The sequence below is a fragment of the Tupaia chinensis genome, unplaced genomic scaffold, assembly GCF_000334495.1.
Source record: "Tupaia chinensis unplaced genomic scaffold, TupChi_1.0 Scaffold138390_1, whole genome shotgun sequence".
In the NCBI taxonomy this organism is placed as follows: Eukaryota; Metazoa; Chordata; class Mammalia; order Scandentia; family Tupaiidae; genus Tupaia; species Tupaia belangeri.
Window position 1 is genome coordinate 2,779,773 of NW_006198287.1, and position 20,100 is coordinate 2,799,872.

The 20,100-nt window shown below is 41.9% G+C and overlaps 2 pseudogenes; both read right to left on the reverse strand.

Moving 5' to 3' along the window:
• Positions 1–16,667: 16,667 nt before the first annotated feature.
• Positions 16,668–18,391, reverse strand: LOC102500376 (transcriptional coactivator YAP1-like; annotated as a pseudogene).
• Positions 18,392–18,468: 77 nt separating this feature from the next.
• Positions 18,469–19,980, reverse strand: LOC102500783 (transcriptional coactivator YAP1-like; annotated as a pseudogene).
• Between the last annotated feature and the right edge of the window lie 120 nt (positions 19,981–20,100).

Genomic DNA, 20,100 nt, shown 5'->3' on the forward strand with positions numbered 1-20,100 from the left:
TTATGTGCCATTTAGTCATGAATCATACAATCAAAAAGTTATCTAGTCAATGCTAGTCAGAGTTTTCCAAGGCTCCAACCCTCATGGAGCACATGATAGCTGTTACAGCTAATACAGATGCCCTTTAAGCACTATCAGTGGACCTGCCCTTGACCCCTTTTCAAAAAAAATCAAATCCTTGGCTCATCTGTGGCTGCACAAATGGTAGAGCAACACTGCGCAGTGACTGAAACCTTGTGGGAGGTCCAGTTTGTTTCCTAACTCAACCTTAAAAAGCCAAAGGCTATGATTTACAACTGTGGTCCTAGTTAACTGAGAGTCTGAACAGAAGGATGGCAACACGGCAAGATCTTGTCTGGAACATTGCTCTCTCTTTCTGTCTCTCATTAAAGACTAAAACAACACAAGCAAAACAACGAATCCTAACCATTAGGCCAGGAAACACTTTATAGCAGGCCCACCATGTACTGAGATATTTTGCATTTTGATGGCAATATATTCCCCATTTATCCAATCTGCTAAGGCCGTATGTGTTGTCAGAAGGAAGTCAGGACCAGCAGGTAGTGTAATGGCTGTGTCGCTGGACTCCCATGTAGTCGACCGTGGTTCACTTCCCATACCCACTGGCTTAAAACTCACGGTGGGTGCGTGTGTATGCGTGCTCAAGATCCTGAGAGGAGAATGGAGGAGATTGCGTCGTGGCCATCCCCCCTGGGGAGTGATTTCTCGCTTTCTGTTTCTCTGTCTCTCTCTGTCTGTCTGGCGAGTGCACGCACCCTATAGCAAAATCCTCTCCAAAAAAATTAAAAAAAAAAAATAGAAGGAAGTCTTCCACATTCTGCTGGATACTGGAGCCCATAACAGAGTACAGTGCTGCAGCTGGCCTGACAGAAGTTCTCATAAGCCATGTCCTTGCTCCCTCTGGGTTCTGAGTTTCCTGTAGAGATCCCCTTACCTTCAATTATACATACTTCCTTGAGCAGCTGGACTAAACCTGGCCAGTCATGGCTCCCTATGGCCTTCTGGACATGCAGACTCAGGAACTGCACTCTTCTGGCTGCTATTTGTAGCATGTTATGTCCTCTTAGAAGCTGAGGCATTTATGGAACCTGCCCAAATTCAAGTCATGCCCTTGGGCTCAAACTCTTCCCAGTAGAGTAACCCACTAAGGTCTCTCTGGTAAAAACAGAAATGCTACTTGCAAAATCAGAACAAACCTGACAAAACAGATCTTTTCAAGTTACAAGAGGAAGTGGCTTCCCCTTACTCAGATGGTACACAGGAACTTGGGGCAGCACCCCTGTTTTTCAAACCCCTAATGACTAGGGAGGCCCCTACAAGGGATGAATGAATGAAACAGAAAGTTCACAATCTTTATGGAAGGTAGTACTATGTCACAGGTAGCAGAGCGCCTTTATCTGTATGGCCCCAACTTAAGAGAGCAACATAAGCCCTGCTCCACTCACAGAGCTGATGGATGGGTCAGAGATTCCAGAATGACCTAAGGTTGTGCCAAGAACACAAACTCCTCACTCTCAACCCTCTGGCTATCACTCATCTCATCACAATGAAGACAGACCTACTGTGGTATTCACTCTGGTGATCTGGTATTATCCTTTTTCCTTTAAGGATAACATAATTCATATTTTCCCTAATAACGATACCTCCACAGACTATTAGGAAATGTTGATTGTTTCAACATCAAACATTTTCAGGCTCCTGAATCAAAGACAGAGAGTAAGCTGTGACCCACTGGCAAAGCTGTGATCCACCCAACCCTGCTGACAAAGATCAGGCCCATGAAGCTTTTACTAGACCAGACCTCTCCTCGGACACTCAGAATCAGTAGAAATTTCAGTTCTTACAGGTGCTGAAATTTGGCTAATATCTCCCACACCTCTCCCCAAAGGAGGTACAGATTATTACTCTGGACCCCATAGAGGGCACAACTTGGGTGAATAAATGAAGAGATAAAGACCTCAAACTAGAGAACATCAAGAAATCTGGTGATCACATGGAAATCTTATTACCAACCATAACCTATACTGAGGGTAGAAGAATCCACTATTGAAACATTGGTTTGAGCCGGCCTCATAATCAATGCCAATATGGGAGCACTGGTAGTAATATCAAAGCTGTAAGATGTGGGTGATCTCAAAGGCTGCTCTTGCTTTGTTTGTTACATGTGATGTCTGTTAAGGTAGGGGAGTCACAACAGTTACCTTCTAGGTCTCAAGTCAAATTATGAACTTGAGGGACCAGCAGATGGCATAATAGTTACATCACTGGATTCCCATGTAATCCATGCAGTTCGAGACCTGGATGTGGTGGCTTAAAACTCATGTCAGGCTGGGATGAGCAGATGGTGTAATGGTAATATCATGGAACTCCCATATAGTCGATCATGGTTTGAGTCTTGGACCCGGCAGCTTAAAACTCACACCAGGTGCACGTGTGTGTGTGTGCCCAAGATCCAGAGAAGAGAGTAGAGAAGGGATTCGGGCCTGGCCATCCCTGTCTGTCTGGCGGGTGCACGCCCCTTATAGCAAAATCCTCTCCAAAAAAATTAAAAAAAAAAATAGAAGGAAGTCTTCCACATTCTGCTGGATACTGGAGCCCATAACAGAGTACAGTGCTGCAGCTGGCCTGACAGAAGTTCTCATAAGCCATGTCCTTGCTCCCTCTGGGTTCTGAGTTTCCTGTAGAGATCCCCTTACCTTCAATTATACATACTTCCTTGAGCAGCTGGACTAAACCTGGCCAGTCATGGCTCCCTATGGCCTTCTGGACATGCAGACTCAGGAACTGCACTCTTCTGGCTGCTATTTGTAGCATGTTATGTCCTCTTAGAAGCTGAGGCATTTATGGAACCTGCCCAAATTCAAGTCATGCCCTTGGGCTCAAACTCTTCCCAGTAGAGTAACCCACTAAGGTCTCTCTGGTAAAAACAGAAATGCTACTTGCAAAATCAGAACAAACCTGACAAAACAGATCTTTTCAAGTTACAAGAGGAAGTGGCTTCCCCTTACTCAGATGGTACACAGGAACTTGGGGCAGCACCCCTGTTTTTCAAACCCCTAATGACTAGGGAGGCCCCTACAAGGGATGAATGAATGAAACAGAAAGTTCACAATCTTTATGGAAGGTAGTACTATGTCACAGGTAGCAGAGCGCCTTTATCTGTATGGCCCCAACTTAAGAGAGCAACATAAGCCCTGCTCCACTCACAGAGCTGATGGATGGGTCAGAGATTCCAGAATGACCTAAGGTTGTGCCAAGAACACAAACTCCTCACTCTCAACCCTCTGGCTATCACTCATCTCATCACAATGAAGACAGACCTACTGTGGTATTCACTCTGGTGATCTGGTATTATCCTTTTTCCTTTAAGGATAACATAATTCATATTTTCCCTAATAACGATACCTCCACAGACTATTAGGAAATGTTGATTGTTTCAACATCAAACATTTTCAGGCTCCTGAATCAAAGACAGAGAGTAAGCTGTGACCCACTGGCAAAGCTGTGATCCACCCAACCCTGCTGACAAAGATCAGGCCCATGAAGCTTTTACTAGACCAGACCTCTCCTCGGACACTCAGAATCAGTAGAAATTTCAGTTCTTACAGGTGCTGAAATTTGGCTAATATCTCCCACACCTCTCCCCAAAGGAGGTACAGATTATTACTCTGGACCCCATAGAGGGCACAACTTGGGTGAATAAATGAAGAGATAAAGACCTCAAACTAGAGAACATCAAGAAATCTGGTGATCACATGGAAATCTTATTACCAACCATAACCTATACTGAGGGTAGAAGAATCCACTATTGAAACATTGGTTTGAGCCGGCCTCATAATCAATGCCAATATGGGAGCACTGGTAGTAATATCAAAGCTGTAAGATGTGGGTGATCTCAAAGGCTGCTCTTGCTTTGTTTGTTACATGTGATGTCTGTTAAGGTAGGGGAGTCACAACAGTTACCTTCTAGGTCTCAAGTCAAATTATGAACTTGAGGGACCAGCAGATGGCATAATAGTTACATCACTGGATTCCCATGTAATCCATGCAGTTCGAGACCTGGATGTGGTGGCTTAAAACTCATGTCAGGCTGGGATGAGCAGATGGTGTAATGGTAATATCATGGAACTCCCATATAGTCGATCATGGTTTGAGTCTTGGACCCGGCAGCTTAAAACTCACACCAGGTGCACGTGTGTGTGTGTGCCCAAGATCCAGAGAAGAGAGTAGAGAAGGGATTGTGGCATGGCCATCCCCCCCACCCCCCAAGAGTGATTTCTTACTTTCTGTCTCTCTCTGGTGAATGCATGTACCCTATAGAAAAAGTCTCTCTCTCGAGGAATAAATAAATAAATAAATAAAACCAGGCCAGGTGTTTTGATAGAAAGTAGTCAAATATATAAGATTTATTGCTGAATGAAGCAGACTATGAAGGAGAGATACTACTATAATATATACTTAATATATACTGACTGCACCTCTATGATCAAGATTGAAAGATTGGAGGACTTAAAAGCAGTGAAAATAGTTATGGACACCAGAGACAGTGTGAAAGGAGGGTGTGAGAAGGGAAGAGAATAGGGAAGGAGATCAGGAAGAAAAAAATGGAGATCCAAGACATTTGTGGGACACAGAAATGGCTTATTACCTCTTGATGATAACATGTACAGTACTCTCAATTGGACTGGTCTGAGGTATATTTCATATGGGGTAATTTCTCTACACAAGCTAAATGATGTATAGTGATCAAATATTTAAAAAACAAGGATAATAAAGAAAAAAAAATCATGCTAGGCTTGTGAGAATGCATGACCAAAATCCTGGGAGGAGAATGGAGAAGAGATTGTGGCATGGCTATCCCCCAGAGGCTGATTTGTTGCTTTCTGTCTCTCTGTTGAGTGCATGTGCCCTATAGCAAAAATCTCTCTTTAAAAAAAATTATGGGGACCAGCAGTTAGCATAATGGCTATGTCGCTAAACTCTCATGTAGTCGACTGCAGTTCAAGTCCTGGACCCAGTGGCTTAAACTCAGGCCGGGTGTGTGTGCGTGCATGCCCGCCCAAGATCCCGAGAGGAGAACGGAAGAGAAGAAGAGATTGTGGCGTGACCATCCTCCCCAGGGGGTGATTTCTCGCTTTATATCTCTCTTTCTGGCGAGCGCACACGCCCTATAGCAAAAACCTCTCAAAAAAAAAAATGAACTTAATTTTTTGTTCTTCATGCTCAGCAGCAGATTGTGAAGTGAATACCACAGAGGGTGCAGTAAATTCTAGAAAATAACTGAATCCTCTTCTGCAATAGCAGACTAAACCCCTTGCTGGGCCTGGGGACAGAGACAGCATCAGGCATTGAGTACTGGTTCCAAGATGGGTAGTAAAGAGAATCCTGGAATAATAACTTGCAGGACTGAGTGGGGTTGTTATGTTGGCTACATTTCAGAGAGCAATACTTTTGACCCTAATCAATAGGAGTAAATATACATGCAAGTATTGGTGATACACAGGATTAGAAATTGATTGTGATTCGTCTTTCTCTTTTTTGCTCCTGTGTCCATCACATACATCTCAGGAATGAACATACTCTTAGGTCAAACTCCAGTTTTTAAACTCTCCTGTATAGAATAAAACATTCTCTTTATTACTAAGTTTATCCACTTAGATCCAAAAAGAACTAATAGGTATAACTCTCCACAATTTAAACCTAGTGAATGTCACAGACATATCTCAGATTAAAAAATATTTAGAGACAGAAAAATCTATCACATGGAACCAGCATATGGCATAATTGTTTGAAAGTGGCAAAAATCTCCCTTAAAAAAGGAAGAAATAAAAAATCACTCAAATTCATTTTGCTCTCATTACTCAATTTATTGATAAGATAAGTCAAGGACAAGAGAGATTAAGTAAAATCACTTAAGTGAAATAGACTCTTTCAAACCCAATTCCGGAGCCCATCCCTTATCATTTCTGTTTTGACTCTGGCTTCGCTATGTTAGTGTCTCTCACCTGATACTTTAGAAATGGGGGTTTTCCATGGAGAACAATTGTGGATGCTAGACACAGTGTAGGAGGATGGCGGGAAATGAGAGACAGTGAGAGGAGGGGAATCAAGCAGAAAAATAAGCAAGACATTTGGGGGACACAAAAATGGAGAATTACCTATTGATGGTGACATGAGTGATAGTATCTTTGACTAGAATGGTGTGCAACGAGTTCATGCTGGGAAAATTCATTTTATAAGCTATAATGATAGACAGTGGTTGAATGTATTAAAAATTTTTTAATTAAATAAAAAAGGAACTTTCAGCCTCTGCAAAGCAGGTGGCCACATCCTAATCCTATGTCCCAGGCTTCTCCTAGGATGGAACCTCCCCAGTTCTTACTAGGAGTGAGTCGGCCTCAGCCTGGAGGCCACCAGGAGCATGACAGCAAAGAGAGTGAGGGTCCATGTGACAAGGAGTCACCTGAAGCATAGAAGAGTAAGAAGCCCACGTGTGTGAGGACTGAGCAGTCAGCCTGTGTTTGTAAGTCAGAGTTCATTGCTGCAATTTAGAGAAGATGCGTGCTTAGGTGGGGAGGGAGAGGGTGCCATGCCTTCATGGTCCATTTGATGCCCTGTGTTCCCACAGCCTTCATCACAGCATGAGTCTATGCGCTTACTGTCCATACTTAATTCAAGCTGATAGTGATGATAAGGACCCTGTTCTATTTTCCTATTTTCCGTATGCTTGAATATTTGTGATATTACAAAAAGAAAAGATGTTTTCATTCAATAAGACTGTGGGATAAGTGCCTTATTATCTGAAGATAAGCCCTTTCTAATTCTCTGAGGTTCTAGACCCTGGATCTAGACCTGGACCCTGGTGGAATAGAGAGTTAATTTATTGTAAGGTTCGGGAGCATTAACCATCCTCATGAAGAGTTTTGGGGTTAGCCCATGCTGTGGTAGGTAAGGTAGCTGGATTCCACAGGGCCTATTGCAAGGTTCAAGTCCCAGATTGGGCAGCTTGAGAAACACTAGATGTGTGTGCATGTGAGCCCAAAATCCAGACAGGAGGGAGACATGGAGGAGAAGGGATTACAACATGACCATTCCCTACAGGAGCGCTTTCTTACTTTCTCTCTCTTTCCCCTTCTGTCTCTCTCTGGGGACTAGGTCTTCAGGCAAATTAGGGTTCTTTTTTGTTTTTTTATTTTTTTTTTAAAGAAAAGGGATTTTGAAGTCATGAAGTGAATTTCATGTTTCTGTCAGGGACAGTGTGGAGTGGACAATGATGCTATCAGGCTGTGGGTGAAATCAGCTCAGTGGGCTACTAGGTAAAGAGGTGGTCTAAGGGACCCGCAGAAGGCCTAATAGTTACATCACTGGACTCCCACATAGTGAAAGCAGTTTGATTCCCAGGCCTGGCCAGACAGGAGGGAGACATGGAGGAGAAGGGATTACAACATGACCATTCCCTACAGGAGCGCTTTCTTACTTTCTCTCTCTTTCCCCTTCTGTCTCTCTCTGGGGACTAGGTCTTCAGGCAAATTAGGGTTCTTTTTTGTTTTTTTATTTTTTTTTTAAAGAAAAGGGATTTTGAAGTCATGAAGTGAATTTCATGTTTCTGTCAGGGACAGTGTGGAGTGGACAATGATGCTATCAGGCTGTGGGTGAAATCAGCTCAGTGGGCTACTAGGTAAAGAGGTGGTCTAAGGGACCCGCAGAAGGCCTAATAGTTACATCACTGGACTCCCACATAGTGAAAGCAGTTTGATTCCCAGGCCTGGCAGCTTAAAACTTACACTGGGCACGCATGCACACGTGAGGAGAATGGAAGAGAAGAGATTGTGGCATGGCTATCACACTGGGGGTGATTTCTCAGTTTCTGTCTCTCTGTCTCTCTGGCAAGCACAAACGCTCTATAGCAAAAATCTCTCTCAAAAAGAAAGAGTTGGTCTGAGGCTAAAATAATTTTTCCCAAATTTATTGAGTTATGACTGACATTATACACTATACATTATATATATATATGTATATATATATATATACACACACAAACATACATATACACATATTAGTCTACATACATATATGTGTATTTAAAGTGTACAAACTACTGATTTGATATATGCATGCATTTGTACCCTTGTCTCACACCATGTACAAAAAACAAATCAAAATGGATTAAAGCCCAAAACATAAGACCTGAAGCCATAAAACTACTAGAAAAACACATGAGGATAAAGCTTTCTGGTATTAATCTGTGCGATGATTTCTTGGCTCTGACACCAATGACACAGGTTAAAAATAAAAAAGAAAAAATAAGCATGTGGGTTTGCATCAAAATATAAAGCCTTTTCACAGCATAGGGAACAGTCAACTGAGTAACAAGACAAAATAAGAAATGAGAGAAAATATTTGCAAATTGTACAGGATTTAAGGCGTTATTACATAAAATAAAGAATTCAAACACCTCAATAGCCAAATAAATAACCTAAAAAAACCTGGGCAAAGTACCTGCAAAGACATTTCTCAAAGTAAAACAATGTCTTAAGAAGGAACAGCAGGAGGAGAATTAGGGGAATAAAGAACATATAACAAACACAAAAATGAAAAGATATTTGTTGATGATCATTTGTATGGTAATGTCATGGACTAGACTAAAACGCAGTATATTCATACTGGGAAAAATCATCGTGTATGCTGTAAGTATGGACAGTAATTAAACGTAAAAAACATTTTAAAAAGAGAAAAAAAGAAGGGCCAGTAGATGGTGTAAAGGTTATGTCTCTGGACTCCCACGTAGTCGACCGCTGTTCAAGTCCTTGACACAGAGGCTTAAAACTCATGCCAGGTACATGTACATGCATGTCCAAGATCAAGAGATGAGAGTAGAGAAGGGATAGCAGTGTGGCTATCCTCTCAGGGAATGATTTCTTGATTTCTGTCTCTCTGTCTCTCTCTGTCTCTATGGAGAACACGCGTGCCCTATAGCAAAAATATCTCTCTAAAATAAATAAAGAAAGAAAGAAAGAAGAAGAAGGAAGCTATTGTGGTCTCTAGAAGACAGGTGAAGTAGGTTGTGTGTATATTGAATAAGACTCTTGAGTATCTCCATTAACTTTTGTAGTAGCTGTTATCCTCAAAAACTACCAGAGGCTCAGGCAGAAGAGTACCAACAGGGCATCTACATGTACGTGTTCTTTCCAGGTGACTTAGCTGTCTGAGGTTAGAGTGCAGGCATGAATTCAACAACAACAGCAACAATAACTACAACAAAAACTCACACATTGTCAGTGTTTAAAAGTTTGTATATTATCTTGTATGGAGTGTGAGTGTTGATGCTCATAATGAACCCTGAGTCTGGTAGCCAACAGAGCTGCTGGAACAGAAACTGCCTGGTCAGAAATCATACTCCAGGCTGGAAAACTGGCACATGCTGGAAGCCATATTAGAACTATTCCCCACAGCTACCAGATCGGGGTCCAAGTCAGACAACTAGATTCTTATCTACTAAATGGATCCAACGGTGCCAATTCTCAAACACCAGACCCTCGCAATGCAGGCTCAAAGATACACAAGTGCCTCCGATTCATACTATTTGTGGATAGAAATGGTCTATGCCACACAAAAACACCATTCAAGCTTTCACCAAATGCCAACTGAAAGGTCCACAGGGACAAATGGACTTGAGCAACACTAGCAGAAAAGTGAGGCATGGTAAGAAAATGCTGCAAAGGGCTTAACAGGTTTGCATTATCAGAATGACCAGACCCCCCTAGTTCCCATCTTGTATAGCCATCTAGAAAGCCTGTCTCTAACTGAATAGATTCTGCCCTTTAAGACAGTGCTCCAAACCAAGAGATCATCAAAGAAAAGGAGAGCCTCGATGGAAGCAGAAAACATAATAATAATAATCTCACTTTGACCACAGAGTCTGCACCAAGCTAACCTCTCCTTCTGCTATGGAGGATACGGGCTTTATAAATTCCAGGATATGGCACTTATTCATGTCCAGTACCCTGACCATTGGGATTCTGCTTCCCTTAGCTCGTGCCTTGTTAAATAACCTGCAGATGACCCCCTAGAACAGTATTTTGCTGAGATGACTATTTGCCATAAGTGTAGCCCCTATGAACTATTCCTTCCACTACATGTAAACCACAAACCCTAAGGCAGATTGCAAGACTTCCCAAAAATTACACAAAAAGTATGGACTTGGGACATCTGTGCATTACAACACTCGAATATAACTAGATCTCCCAATATATCTCTCTTCTGCCTTTTTTAGGGAAATGCTCATAAATTGGAGTATGTTCTGTGGGCAAAGAGGTTCATCCTCTTTTAACTTCTGCTAGCCACTGAAAGTTACCACAACCACAGGGCCTCCCCCACTTGACATACCACCACTTCTCCTTTACCTCCATTCCCATATTCGCCAGCCCCTTCAGACAACTACTGGAAAAGAAAAAGAAAGAAAGAAAGAAAGAAAGAAAGAAAGAAAGAAAAAACTCTAGACCCTAAAACCATCACCTGGGCTGGGTCTGAGTTCCAGTTCATTAAAAAATACCTGCATTGCTTTATATACTGGCCTGAGACCAGTGCCCACTTTCTCAAGTGACAAAATTGCTGGATCTTCCACAAGACAGGAACTCACTACTGGTGACACTCTTAGTCTGCCCACTTGGGCCACTTACCAACAGCTACAAGACTTGAGACACTTCATCCCTCCTTGAGATTGAGGGGGATACTTCAACTCATTAAATTATTCCCAATCCTTCTAAATCAATAGCTCCTCCTTTAAAACAAAGATAGTGGTGGTCTTCAAATCAGCTCTGTTGCAATGGCAATGTGGAACCAACAGCTTTATGACTGCATTGACTGGCTGGCTAGCATATTTGGGTACATAGGAGTTTATTGCATCAGGAATTACCGTATTAATTTCCTTTTTATTCCAAGCCCAATCCCATTTACCTCCCTATGTGTAGGAGAAAGATGGTAGCATTTTAAAATGTACAATAGTTTCTCTAGGACTTCCCCTCCAGATAACCTAGAAGGGACCACATGAAGAAAGCTTGCATGTCAAGAATTCATTGTTCATCTCTGTTATGTTGGGTATAGCATGGCTCTTTAGCCAGTTGGATACTGGTTTGGGTGTAATGTCCTTGAGTATGCAGAACCAGGTTATACAGATACAAACCTCTGACACAGTGGTGGCCTCCCTGAGGGACCTTCAGGAGACATTGAGTCACATCAAAAATCTCAAGAGTCCTTAACTCAAATGGTTCTAGATAATGTTTTTAGCTTTGAGCTATCTACCAACCAAGCATGGAAGCTTTGTTCCCTCCAGAGAACATGTGCTCATGTACATTAATAACTCAGGAAAAGCCCAACACAATTGCAACTCTTAGCAACGCACACAGGAGAAGTATACAATCTCACCCAGGTGTTCTCCAAAATTCCCCTTCTGTCAAACAGCTTTGATTTGTTTCCATGATTAGATCATAGGTCCTGTGGAGGCTAGTTGGGAATTGAATTTCAATTCCTCCTCTATGTATTCATTGGCATTTTTATCCTAGTGAACATAACAAAGTGAAGTATACACTATGATATGTAGGCCAAACCTTGCCACTTTTAATATTTCCTCCATCCAGACAATCCAGCCTGGGCCAATGACCTACGCAATATGGGATCAGTTGTCTCGTGAATAATGAAGACACAGCTGTAACCCTAGCTTCACACCAAATTGCTCAACTGCCCTTGCCACCAGAATTGTTTCAAGTACCCAATAGACAAAAAACCACAAAATTAGGACACTTCACCCCAAATTATCCTTAAATAGATGAAGTCCTATTCTTGTATTCAGTTGCTGTGGCCACACAAGACTTTGGACAGAGGACTACTGTGTACTCCTTTGTGGTCGCCCTGCCAGCTGGACGATTTGTAAGTATTATACTTTTAAGAAACTTAAACTTTTACATCGTGGTTGTGTCACTGAATCTGTGCTTACGAACCACCCAGATGAGTGGATCGCCAGCTGGTGTTCTTCTGCCTGGGCCACTACTGTCTTCTGGGAACAGTAACTACCAGAAAAGTTAATAAAGAAGCTAGAAGAGTTTCATTCATAATACGTACACATCCTATTTGATGTGCCCAAATATTGCAACAGCTTTTTAAAATATTCTTTTATTTTGAGAAATGTCTTTTCAAGTCCTTTGCTTATTATTTAAGTAAGTCATTGGACTTTGCTATATGAATTACATCTCTATGTTGGACAATAATCTCTTATTACATGTAGGGTTATCATTTCCTAGGTTGCCTTTTTACTCAGTTGATGGTTTCCTTTCCTGTGCGGAAGCTTTATAGTATGAGGCAATCTTCCTTGTCTACTTTTGCTTTCTTTCCTGTGCCTTTGATGTCATCTCTACAAAACCAATATTCAGAAACTTTCAGGAAGTTTTATCCCACTGTGTTCTTCTACTAATTACATGATTCCGGTTTTATGTTTACAGTCTTAATTCATTTAATGTTGATATTTGTAAATGGTGTGAGATAAAGGTAAAAATAAACACATACATCAAATGACTAGGTCCTACACTTCAGGTATGTGTGATTTTTAATTGTCTCTCATACTTCAATAAAGGTGAAAAAAATAAACATTATTTCCATCTTAGATCAAATCTGTATCTAGTATCCCACTGAGCTTATTTCACTTGTAGCCTGGTAGGGTTATTTTCTACTCCACTGTGGCTTTGTCAGGAGGCTATAACCTCAATTTCCCCCTTCATGTGGGTTTTAATGTCCCAGAATGATGAAACGAATTTAACTCTCTAGTCCATTGGGATCCAGGTCTGGTGCCAGAATCTAGACCTCCAGAGAGTAGCAGGGCCCATATCAGAAAATAAGAGGACTTTGTTCCCTGGAATCATTGAATGAAAACACTGTAATGGCAGTCCTCACATTCCCCTACTAAATGTTCACCTTCTCTACCTGTATCCCTTGCCTCTGAGCCTCCTCTTAGCAAACCTGTAAGTACAGGCTGACTCCTCACTCCTTACATACTCATATTCCAACCTTTTCATTTTCCAGGTAATTACAGCCATGAGGACCCTCACTCTCATCTCTGCTATTCTCCTGGTGACCCTCCAGGCCCAGGCCGATCCACTTCCAGACACATCTGATGAGGTTCAAGTTCAGGAGCAAGCTGCGGCAGAGAACCCAGATGTGGCCATCTCCTTTGCAGGGGACGAAAATTCTGCTTTTCAAGTTTCAGGTGAGAGACAGCAACATGGCAAACCAATGGAGTCTAGTAAGGTCAGACTGGATATATGCTCTAGCATCACATTTGGAATAGTCTTATCTCACTTAGGGGCTTTATTTTCTCATCTATAAATTGAAGTAAAAGCCAAATAAAACTAAGATATCATCTTGCTTCGAAAACTTTGAACTCTGAGATATGCCTGTGAAATTTACTAGGTTTAAGATGAGAAGAGTCATACTTATTAGCTCATTCTGGATCTACATGAGTAGTCTTAGTTGTAGAGAACATGTTTTACTCTATTTCAGGAGCTTTTAGAAACTGGGACCAGGCCTAAGAGTGTGTTCAGATGTATATGTGAAAGGAAAGACAAATTAGAATGGGTCATCAATGCTGTGTGTCACTCACACTTCGTATATTTATTCCTATTGATTGGGATTAATCATGCTGCTGTTTATCATGTAGGCTACATGACAAACCCATTCAACCTTGCAGTTACTTCTCCAGGACTGTCTTTGCCACCCACCCTTGACTCCAGTACCCAATTCCTAATGTTCTCTCTCTCTTTCTCTCTCTGCCCACAGATCTAGTGAGAGGCATCAGATGCCGCTGCACAAGAGGATTCTGTCTGTTTCCAGAACGCAATTCTGGATTCTGCCTCTTACGTGGTATCCGCTACTCATTCTGCTGCCGCTAAGCATTGAGAATAGAAAAAAAAAAAAAAAGGAGTCTATAATTTGCTTTAAAATTGAGATCAGCATTTTTAGTACTCCCAGACCCTGTCCTTAATTTCCTTTCTTCATTCCAAATAAAGTCTTTATAGCAAGTTCTTTGTGTGTGTACTTCTTTGACATTTGATGTGTACTTTAGACAGAACTCTTTGGAATTCCAGAAACTCTCTGGAATAAAAGATAAACTCTTTGTTTCTCTCTGTGAGTATGCATGCCCTAGAGCACATGCCCTAGAGCACGTGATACAGACAGTATCATTCTTATGTTCAGTTGTTCATTCTAGGTATAATTTCAATGCATCTACACAATGGCCAGTTTGCCGACCTAATTCAAGATTTAATCTTTCTCTGTTTAATTCTTAGTCAATTATGAATGACTGGCCAAGGAACCACTAATACAATGAAGTGATTGCATTTTTTAAGCACTGAAAGTGCTTAAAATATGAAATTCCTTTTTTCTAAAAATACAGTTCAAAATTCTAAGAATTTGAATGATGAAGAGTGGCTTTAGACACAATTGATATAAAAGTTCAAATGATGCAGCAGACTGTCCTATCTACTGTTTTTTTTAAGATTATAAAATGGGTTTATTGTAAAAAAAAAATCAGGAATACTCAGTTAAAATCTTATCCCAATGCTACTCAATAGAAAGACATTTTCATTAGGAATAAGGACATACAACAAGAAAGACCATACTAAGGCTGTGATTCAGACTCAAAAAGAGAAGGAATCTTAGGCCTCCTGCAGGTCAGTACAGAGGGCATGATGAGAGAAAAACAGGGTGCAGGTACCACAGTGCTGCTCCAACACAGAGGTATAACTGGGCAAGGTAAAGTTGAAGGGAAATGAAGATCATCATATTCTTGCTTTGTGGATGTACAGATTGAAACTTTAGGAACAACTGTCTTTAATGACAGCAAGATGCAAGATGAGTCTTTATTGAAGAGAAAGACGTTTATAAAATTCTCTGTCAAGGTCCCACTAAATCTTCACAATGTCCCTTCTTTCCACCCTCCTCCTAAGCTAAAGCTACTCTATTGATTTATAAAATGTGATCTTAATTTGTGGCTTACTGGCAAATTTATACCTACTCCTTCCAAGTAGCTTTAATCTTCTGCACGTTAAAAAAAACAAAAAAACGGGATCAGCAGGTGGCATGGTGGTTAAGGCACTGGACTCCCACATGGCCTACTATGGTTCTAGTCCCAGACCCAGCGCCTTGAAAATCATGCCAGGCACATGTCCGTGCATGTCCAAAATTCCAGGAGGAGAATGGAGGAGAAGGGACTGCAGCATGGTCATCCATATACCCTATGGAGTATGCAGTATCATCTATACATTCCATTTTTTATTCTAAGTAGAATTTCATTATTGCTCTTAAATTCAATACCTCTGCACAATGGCCAGTTTGCTGATTTAATTTAAAATTTAATCTTCCTCCACTTAAGTCTTAGTTAATTATGAATGACTGACCAATGAGCCATTAATACAATTGATTGCATTTTTTTGAGCACTGAAAATACTTAAAATAAAACTTCTAATTTCCAACTTCTGTACTCCTCTGAATTAAAGGGCCAAAATACATAAATTTTTTTTAATTAAAAAAAAAATCTGTCTTCCCATGCTTTTCAGAGGGAGGGGTGATTTCTCACCTTCTATCTCTCTCAGTCTTTCTAGTGAGTGCATATGCCCTAGCTTTAGTCAGGAAAAGAGACTGTATGTCTCTTCTAAACTCTTAAAAATAAAAGTTTATTCTAAAAACATTAAAAGACCCTTAACTCATAGAGATGCTAGCTGGTGCCACTTATAATTCATAATCAACTTTTCATAGCTTATTCTGAAGAATGAATTCATGCTTTTTTGTTCCTTTAAAAAAATACTATTCAGGGGACCAGAGGTCACAAGGGTTATATGCTGGACACCCACATAATCAACTGCAGTTTTAGTCCAGGTCCTGGTGACTTATAACTCACATTGGATGAATGTGCATGTATGCCCAAGATCCCAAGAAGAGATTGGAAGAGAAGGGATTGCGGCATGGCCATCTCCCAGAGGGAGGGGTGATTTCTCACCTTCTACCTGTCTCTCTCTGTCTTTCTAGTGAGTACATATGCCCTAGCAAAAATCTCTTGAAAAAATAAATACTCTTCAGAAACCATTATTATTCCTGTAGACACATGTTCTAGTTATATCTCTTCCTGTAAAAATAAAGATGTAATCACAATGATCTAGTCCTTGGTTAAATTTAACTACCAATATATATTTATTTTTTAATTATTTAGTTAATTTTATTTATTCATTCATTTATTTTAATTTGACCAGAGAGAGAGAGAGAAAGTGAGAAAGCAAGCCACCAGGTCTGGGACTAGAACTGTGGTTGGCCATGTGGGAGTGTCTAGCACCTTAACCACCACACCACCTGCTGGTCCCCACAATATTCATTTATTTCCAAAAGAACTAAGGTGCTCCTTACCAAACAATCAGATCCTATTTATTGTGTGCCCAGAGATCTAGGCACTACCCATAGTGTCCTTTCCTAGAACACTGAACTACCTCAAACACCTGCAGAATGTCCCCATCAGATTTAAATTACCTGTGAAATACAAAGTAGGCATGTATTCTAAATGCATGGATTCAAACTACCATTTTAAAAAATAAATTGTTAAGTAGGGAAACTTAAGAGAGAGAGAGAAAATAAAAGCTTTCTTTATCTATCTTGGTGGCAGCCAAAACACACCACATGTCATTAAGGATGTCAGAATTCATGACTTTCTATGGGCTTGGCATCAGCTCCTCTCCTTCTATGTTAGTTCCATCTCCTTACACTGTTCCAAGGTCCACATTCATTCCAGGAATGGGTCAAGTGAGTCTAGGAAATGGTTCTGCTGTGAGGGCAGGGTGCTTTGGTTGACAGTATCACCCATATCCATCTCACCAATGCTGCTCAGGAAGACATCTGGGGTTTGAGGGACACTGCAGCTGCTCATGCTTAGTCCGCTGTACATGCTCTCACCTTAAGAGTGATAGATGGCACTGTTAGAGGGCTTGGTGGGAGGGCAGCAGGGGCATAATGGTTAAAGCACTGGACTCCCATGTGACCAATGAGGTTCAAGTCCTGGAGCTAGTGACTTAAAACTCATGTTGGGCACATGTACACACATACTAAAAAATCTCAAGAGGAAAACGAGGAGAAGGATTGAGGTGTGGGCCATCCTCCCTGCAGGGCGGTGGGGTAATTTCTCATTTTCTGTCCCTGTGTCTCTCTCTTTCTGGCAAGCACATATGTCCTATAGATTACTCTGGTATCCCAGGAGAAAATAAAAAGAAAGAGAGAGAAGGAAAGGAAGAAGGAAAGAAAGAAGAAAAAAAATAAAGAGAAAGAAGAAAGAAAACAAAAGAAAGAAGAAACATAATGGAAGGAAGAAAGAAAAAGAGAAGAAAGAAAGAAAGAAAGAAAGAAAGAAAGAAAGAAAGAAAGAAAGAAAGAAAGAAAGAGAAAGAAGGAAGGAAGAAAGGAAAAGAAAAGAAAAAAGAAAAGAAAAGAAAAGAAAGAAAAAGAGAAAAGAGAGGTCTGAGCTATTGGTCATCATTGTTCTCAATTCCTGAAACATTCTGGGAAAAGATACTGAGACATTCTGGGGAAAGATAATGGGTTTTTGAGTCCCACCATCCTACTGGATTGTTGGTAACTGGCTACAGAGAACTAATTCCTGAGGCCTCACCAATGAGCAGTTCTTCCTGTTTCAGCCACAATCTCTGTTTCACCATCTGCAGCTGTTGCAGACACCCCTGCTGCTGGATGGAACTGCCACCACCCATGACACCTCCTTGCTGGCTCTGGGGAACCAGGGGTGGTGGCTGTTTCACTGGAGCACTCTGACTGATTCTCTGGTTCATGGCTGAAGCAAGTTCATCACACTCTACTGAACAGGAAGGAGCAGTGGGGGCTGTCACATTCATCCCAGAGAGCACCGTCTTCCCGGGGTCCTAATAAGTTGTTCTTTGATCGGCATGATTTAAGAAATATCTCTGACCAGAAGATGTCTTCTCCATCTCCTGCCCTGCTGACAGAGGTCCATCATCAGGTATCTCAAAAGAAAACTGGCCAAGATGCTGAGCTGCAGGTGCAGCTGTTGGGCCAGAGACTACTCTGGTATCCCAGGAGAAAAGGCTGCAAGCTGCAGGGAAGCTAGAGAGGAATGAGCTCCAACATGCTGTGGAGTCGGGGCTCCTGCAGTTTCTACATCAGTACTGGCCTGTCAGGAGTGGGACTTGGGCTCCAGTGGATTGAAGAAGAAATTGGGCAGCTTCTAGGGCTACATAGGCACAGTCTGGTGCATGTTGGCAATCTTGAAGTTTATGACAGTGTTGAAGAGCACCTCAAGGTCGGTCTCTGAGTCCCCCTTGGATATGCATGGTCTGATGCCTGGTACGGGGTCGGGGGAAAAGGCTTTTGTCACTTCCTGGGATACTGGGGTTACCAGTCGTCCAGACTAGACAAGAGCTCTGCCCCTAGAGGTGGGGTTTGAGGGACACTGCAGCTGCTCATGCTTAGTCCGCTGTACATGCTCTCACCTTAAGAGTGATAGATGGCACTGTTAGAGGGCTTGGTGGGAGGGCAGCAGGGGCATAATGGTTAAAGCACTGGACTCCCATGTGACCAATGAGGTTCAAGTCCTGGAGCTAGTGACTTAAAACTCATGTTGGGCACATGTACACACATACTAAAAAATCTCAAGAGGAAAACGAGGAGAAGGATTGAGGTGTGGGCCATCCTCCCTGCAGGGCGGTGGGGTAATTTCTCATTTTCTGTCCCTGTGTCTCTCTCTTTCTGGCAAGCACATATGTCCTATAGATTACTCTGGTATCCCAGGAGAAAATAAAAAGAAAGAGAGAGAAGGAAAGGAAGAAGGAAAGAAAGAAGAAAAAAAATAAAGAGAAAGAAGAAAGAAAACAAAAGAAAGAAGAAACATAATGGAAGGAAGAAAGAAAAAGAGAAGAAAGAAAGAAAGAAAGAAAGAAAGAAAGAAAGAAAGAAAGAAAGAAAGAAAGAAAGAAAGAAAGAAAGTTTTTTAAAAGGTATGCATTTTCAGTGAGAAAATTAGTAAGTTCTGGAGACATAGTATACAGTAAAGAGAGGTCTGAGCTATTGGTCATCATTGTTCTCAATTCCTGAAACATTCTGGGAAAAGATACTGAGACATTCTGGGGAAAGATAATGGGTTTTTGAGTCCCACCATCCTGCTGGATTGTTGGTAACTGGCTACAGAGAACTAATTCCTGAGGCCTCACCAATGAGCAGTTCTTCCTGTTTCAGCCACAATCTCTGTTTCACCATCTGCAGCTGTTGCAGACACCCCTGCTGCTGGATGGAACTGCCACCACCCATGACACCTCCTTGCTGGCTCTGGGGAACCAGGGGTGGTGGCTGTTTCACTGGAGCACTCTGACTGATTCTCTGGTTCATGGCTGAAGCAAGTTCATCACACTCTACTGAACAGGAAGGAGCAGTGGGGGCTGTCACATTCATCCCAGAGAGCACCGTCTTCCCGGGGTCCTAATAAGTTGTTCTTTGATCGGCATGATTTAAGAAATATCTCTGACCAGAAGATGTCTTCTCCATCTCCTGCCCTGCTGACAGAGGTCCATCATCAGGTATCTCAAAAGAAAACTGGCCAAGATGCTGAGCTGCAGGTGCAGCTGTTGGGCCAGAGACTACTCTGGTATCCCAGGAGAAAAGGCTGCAAGCTGCAGGGAAGCTAGAGAGGAATGAGCTCCAACATGCTGTGGAGTCGGGGCTCCTACAGTTTCTACATCAATACTGCCCTGTTGGGAATGGGACTTGGGCTCCAGTGGCTTGAAGAAGGAGTTGGGCAGTTTCTAGGGCCACATAGGCACAGTCTGGTGCATGTTGGCAATCTTGAAGTTTATGACAGTGTTGAAGAGCACCTCAAGGTCGGTCTCTGAGTCCCCCTTGGATATGCATGGTCTGATGCCTGGTACGGGGTCGGGGGAAAAGGCTTTTGTCACTTCCTGGGATACTGGGGTTACCAGTCGTCCAGACTAGACAAGAGCTCTGCCCCTAGAGGGGCTGGGCTAGTGGCTGCCA